This window comes from Podarcis vaucheri (assembly GCF_965113315.1).
Source record: "Podarcis vaucheri genome assembly, chromosome: 6".
Lineage (NCBI taxonomy): Eukaryota > Metazoa > Chordata > Lepidosauria > Squamata > Lacertidae > Podarcis > Podarcis vaucheri.
The window spans coordinates 56,282,358-56,288,384 of NC_138764.1; positions in this window are offsets into that span (position 1 = coordinate 56,282,358).

A 6,027-nucleotide genomic window follows, 5' to 3' on the forward strand; every position below is an offset into this window, starting at 1 on the left:
ACCGGCGATGTATTGACCTCCTCTGCCGATCTGTGATGTATTTCGTACTTGTTTTGTGAATCTTATGTTATTGTTGATTTTATGCTGTTCGTCGCCATGATATTTTCCCATAATGTCAACTGTACACACCATATTGCAAATAAAATAAATAGAATCGCATATATTAAACGTTGTGGGCTCAGTTCCATGGGACACACACGTTTTCAGTCGTGGGCTCTGGAGCATGTGAAGATGCAACAAGGGAACGGGTTTGACTGCATACAGAATGCATCTCCCTCCCTTCTAAATAGCCCACTCCTTTTTCTCACTTTTGAACTTAGCAGCAGGGCTCCCAGGTATGCAGGGTCCAGGCACGCAGAAATCTAGGCCCCACTCTTACAAAGGGACAGGAGGAGTTGGGTTGCCACATCAAAAAAAGGAGCATTTAGTTGGTATTCCAAAATTAATGTTTTCTGTGGTTGTGAGTTTTTGACATGCGAGATAGGGTGGTGGCCCATCTGTCCCTTCCACAGAGCTTGCCACCCTGACCCATTTTCTGTGGCACTGTGGTTCATCCTAGGCCACTTACTAGTCCTGCCCGCTATGTTTTAAGCTAGAATATGGTGTTACTTAGGGTAACCAAAACCATCAGGGAGCCTGAGCCCAACTGGTGAAATGCAACAAAGAAGGAAGTTTGGGTCTCCTTCCAATCTGCAGCTCTCTAGAATTAAAAAATAATAATCTCGCTTTTAAGATTCCTTTCAAGTCTAGGGTACTGCAAAAGCAAAGGCGAAGGTCCTTCCATTTCCTGATGCCTCTCCACTCTTCTCTGAATTTGGCATATAAATGGTCAGGTGGCAAGTTTATAAGCACATCTGCTGAGGCCCCAGGACAGTGTTAGCTGAATGTTTCCACTAAATGTGGCTTCACAGGACCCGCCTCTCAGCAGGGTTATATAGCCAGAAATGTAAAATGTGGCTGTCACCATGTTGGTGCTTGGTTAGGCAACTTGGAAATGAAGTGGAGATGCAAGGGAAATTCAGGCTGCTGAAGGTATGATAGGGTGATGCCAATGCTGCCCACAGAAGCGGCACACAGAAGTCACACTTCTAGGCATGCTGGAGTAGAACAGAACCCAGCAAGTGGCAGTTGCCTCTCCCCGAAGCAAGCTCTGTATTAATGAGAACTTTGGGCTATCACTTGGATAAGGCGGTGCATAATCAGACCCATGGAATTTGGTAGGGTATAGATGTGCCTAACACCAGAGATTTGGGCTCTTCATTTCCAGCACTACATCAGTAATCAAAATATGCAAAATAAATAAAAATAAAGCATACATAAAATGTAACTCATCGGCTATAGCAAGGTATTAACTTGCTTAGGGTTTCCCAAAATGTCCATATGTTTAGGAGACTGTTATCCAACCTGTGTCTGCTAGTGCACTGTCACCTTCCTACCTGGCATGGACCATTCAAATGTGCTCTGTCTTGGTCTGTCTGTCTGCCGCCGCCCCCCACCCCACCAGGTCAGTTCAATTTGTGACTCCTTCCTCCCAAAGTTTCTCTTTCCAGCGGTACTATAGAATGCTTTTGGGATACATTTCCAGGTAACTGTGAAATGAACCGAGCCTTCTTCATTCTAGGAGAGAAGGAGCTCATTAAATGAGAATATGGTTTGGCAGACATGCTACATGTTAACAGTGGTGAGAGGCCCAGGAAATTTGAACGATGAACTTGTCATAGTTACATATATTTAATGCAAATGCATCTTTCTTTTTATTTCATCTCTGTATCCTTTTCTTTAATAAATAGGATTGAACTTTAACTTGGGTAAACTATGGCAGGGCTGATGGAACATCACCCTCTCTGAACATTTTTGTTCAGACAAGCAAATAAATGCCACTTGTTTGTATGTTACACTTCAGAATGGCTGTTCTTGCAACTACACAGGTAGGCCTTGGGAAGAACTCACAATAGACAGCACTGTCTATCTTAGCAGTGGCAGTCCAAGGTTCTTCTTTTTCTCCACTTGGTATTTTTCAGTTGGAAATGCTAATTATTGAACCTGGGGCATTCTGCATGCAAAACACGTTTTCCTCCAGGGAACTATAACCTCTGCCAATAGGACTATGCTGCTGTTGCCAAGACAGTGCCATTAACACTAGCCTCCAAAATCTCCACACCCTAATACCCTCAAGAATCATCGGGAAGTATTGTCTGTTCCTCACTAGAATTTGGAGAACCCTGTAAGTTCTGAACAAAGAGCTTCTTTTGTTTTTCCTCCCTCTCAGCCACCCAGCTCCACCCAGCCTTCCCCTCCAACTATCATGTAACGTAACCTAATGAGTTCAGTGCTTCCAGGCACTCTGCAAGCCATGCCAACATTCTTGCCCAAGCACATCTGAGCTCCTTCAGTCCCAGTGCAATATTGCGGGGCTCATGTGTTTATTATTCTCTCTCTGTGTGAGAGCTGTCAAGCTCCCCAGCTCTTTGCATGCCAGCCTAGTGCCTCGATCTGGCAATCTTTACCTTCCTACCACACCCAGCAACTTGCATGCTCATTAAGTGGGAGGCAGGATACAAATATCCTGGAAGACTCTCCCCACAACACCCACCCATGATGCTACAAGGATCCCTGCCAGCTCATTAGTCTGATGAGCCAGCTTGGCTCCTTATGCCGGGCACTCTACAAACATCCAAAGTGAGTGGATTTTCTGCATCTTACAGCAGATTTGCAGGGATGTGGCAGAATCACCCAGGGAGCCAACACTAAGCCAGCAAAAGCACTGCGATTGTACTTAAGCCTCCTAGAGAGGAAAAATGGAGGACTTCACTTTCACTCCTTGTGTAGGCTCAGGCCCAGTCTGCACCGCCTCAGAGGTCATCCACATGAGACACAGGACCTCATTGCACTAAGGAAAGAAACACCCTCAGAAAAATGGTGTGGCAAGATTCCTGAGGACAACAGCTCCTAACATAGTGCTAGGAGGCAACACCATTTCAGTGTAGGAAAAAACACAGCAGGTGGCAGGTGGGGACTACAGAAAGGGCCTTCACCATTTTAGCACATCACTGGAATGCTTTCCCAAGAAAGCACACCTAGTGCCAACTACAATGCCTTTTTGATGTGACGCACATAGCCTTTTAATTTCCTAGACTTTTATTTTCCTAGCCTTTTAAATATCAGTTGAGTGTTTTGTAGTTTGCTGCTGTTTTTATTTTCAAGCATTTGATTGTGCTGCCACTTCCATAGCTCACTAGTCGGAATCTGTTCTTCTTTTAAGCTGCTTTTATTACCATCAGCCTGGCACATAGCAGACAGGGCAGGGCACACATTTATTAAATAGAGAGAATTATCTGCAGCACAGAAACACGCAAGGCCAGTGTAAGGTTCCTAAAAAGCAATGGGCTTGCCAGGGTTATGCCTCTGCAAGATAAGCCACCTCAAGGCAGTAACCACAACATGTTTTGAGGGGGGAAATGTGGAGCTACAGTGTAGCAGGCCCTACTCATGCCACAGAACAGCAACCTGTCCTGATCTGAAGGAACCCTCACAACTTCTCCAGCATATTTCCAATGAGAATAAAGCCAAACTACCCCATTTCTTGGAACAGTGACACTTACTATGATTTCACATATGACAATCAGAATGTAGGTGTTTTGTTTGGATCAAGATTCATCTTGTGACACTGACTGCTCACCCAATGACTGTATTTAAATACACAGAAGTGGGGTATGTAAAATCAAGGACCTGAGGTTACGTGTACAGGTCAAATTTTGAGTTATTATCTATGTAAAGAAAAGCCCCCCCCCCCTGAGCTGCAATCACAATGAGAAGAACATTAAGAGTATGAACTGCAGGCAAACGAAGCCATCACAAGTAACAGATGCAGACCTTGAAGAGACTTGTTATACATATCTCAGTGCTTAAGAAATGTTGTGTAGGGACCACCGGGCTGCATTCAAAAGCAGGTAAGTCTTGTAGCGCAGCTTAAAGGTTAAGAAAATAAATCCCTCATCCCCACCTATAGCAACTCCAGTTTGTGTTAAGGCTATTCTGGACATATTGTTATAGTCCTATATGTTTTAAATAGGAAAGATTTTGTAAATACATCACCAGGAAAGAATATATGTGGCACTAGACAAAACAATGTTGTCTTTTGAAATCCGTTTTGCCCCACAGCAAGATGTTAGGCTTGTCAGTTATCAAGCTGAACTGAAATTTGAGGCTCTATGTCCTCTAAATTTACACAAGCCATCACATCTAGCTATCAAAACATGTACAGATCTGAACTGAAGGAAACGTCCTTGACAGAGCCATTTACTGGAGGGCTTCTTCCACCACCTGACCTACATCATTTTTTAAACACTAAATGAATCCATTTCAGTCAGCCTATGAGAGAGCATCGGGGTATCATCAACATAAAGATGATGTTCTCTATCCTTTGATGACTTTTATAACCACATGCTGATAAAGCTACAGTTTGACAATCAAATTATGGAGAGCAAGGGAACATGCAACCCCATCTGGTAGCCCTGCACTAGCTTATATGGGTCAGATCTTGCCCCACTAGCAATGTTCTTAAAAGCTTTATTTAGATGAACACCAGTTATGTCATTGAGAAGTGCCGAGAGTGTCCCAAAGGAACATCTTTGCCTTCAGAACAAACAGCAGAATGGCTCACACATGTAAATTCAAGTGTTTTTACTCAGAGTAGTGGGAAACGTGGAAAAGAGGCTAAATATACAGTTGTCAAAAGTGTTTCAGGAAATCTCCCGGGGTGGGGCTCTGTCCCAGCAAGGAACCCAAAAGGTGACACTAAACACCCTGCCACAAATTTTTTTAAGTTCCTGTAGAAAAATAATCACAGCTCTGTTGCTCTCCAAAAGCACTGAGCCAATCAGAACAGTGAAGACTTGCTGTAAATAATGAAATAACAAACAAAAACGGAATCAGTTTTCTTTTTTATATATTCCTTAAAATAAGAATATATCACAATACCCCCCCCCCATTAGACTATCTAAACTTTGCAGGGAAAATAACAAATTTTGTTGCCTGGAATCCAGCTCTTTCCTCCCACCCTTACAGTTACCAGGTAAGGCTGGCATGGGATTGGATTACAGAAGGCAAATCCTGCTCAGGGCTTAAGCTATAAGATCTTTAGATTCATCCTACCATAAGAAGTGTTTCCCCTTCTGCAATGTGACTCTCTGGCTTCTAATTTTCAGCTAAGTTTTGCTTTAACTGAAAGCTACCTTTGGCAACTCCCAAGATAGGATACAAATACAGTTTTGTAAATTAATATGCTTCATGGTCCTAGGACTGCAAAACTACCCACCCCTGGGAAGAGGTAGCAGGAATACTCTTTATCCTGGGAGAGGGAACCTCCAATCCATGGGGGTCCAGTGTAGAAACTCAGATATATAAGCTAATTGCTAAATGGTAATTTAAACCTAGGTTGTAGCTGCCACAATGGAATGTCCAGGTCTCATTTTCTTTCTCAGGGATGATGTTGATGATGATTAATTTCATTTCTATACCGCATTATAAAGGAAAAAAACCCTTAAAGTTTACAACACTTTAAAACTTCAGGGTTCAAATCCCCACTCAAGTCATGAAGCTCACTGGGTGACTTGGGCCAGTTACAGCCTTTGCAGCTACCTCACAGGCTCTATCAAACCTCTGAGTGATTTGCAATCAATCAGCAGGGCTTTTCAACTATCAGTTGTCTAAAGGAAATAACAAAATGACCTTTCCCATCTAAATTTGGCTGCTGAAATGATGAAAGTTACGCAGGAGAAGACTTGGGCAAAAGGACTATAAGCTCCATTCTAGTACTGAAAACCAATTCCTAGGATTCAAAGTGGGCTCAGAGGAACCCCTTCTAAAAAAAAAAAAAAATCTATATTTTGCCCCTGGTTAGTAGATTTTGGATTCCAGTTAAAGAAACAAAGACAATCAGATAAGCCTGAAGTTTGCCCACCCCTGCATTGAGCAGTTTGATGAACAGCAGGCACACCACAGAGAAACAGCAACTATTAATCACAG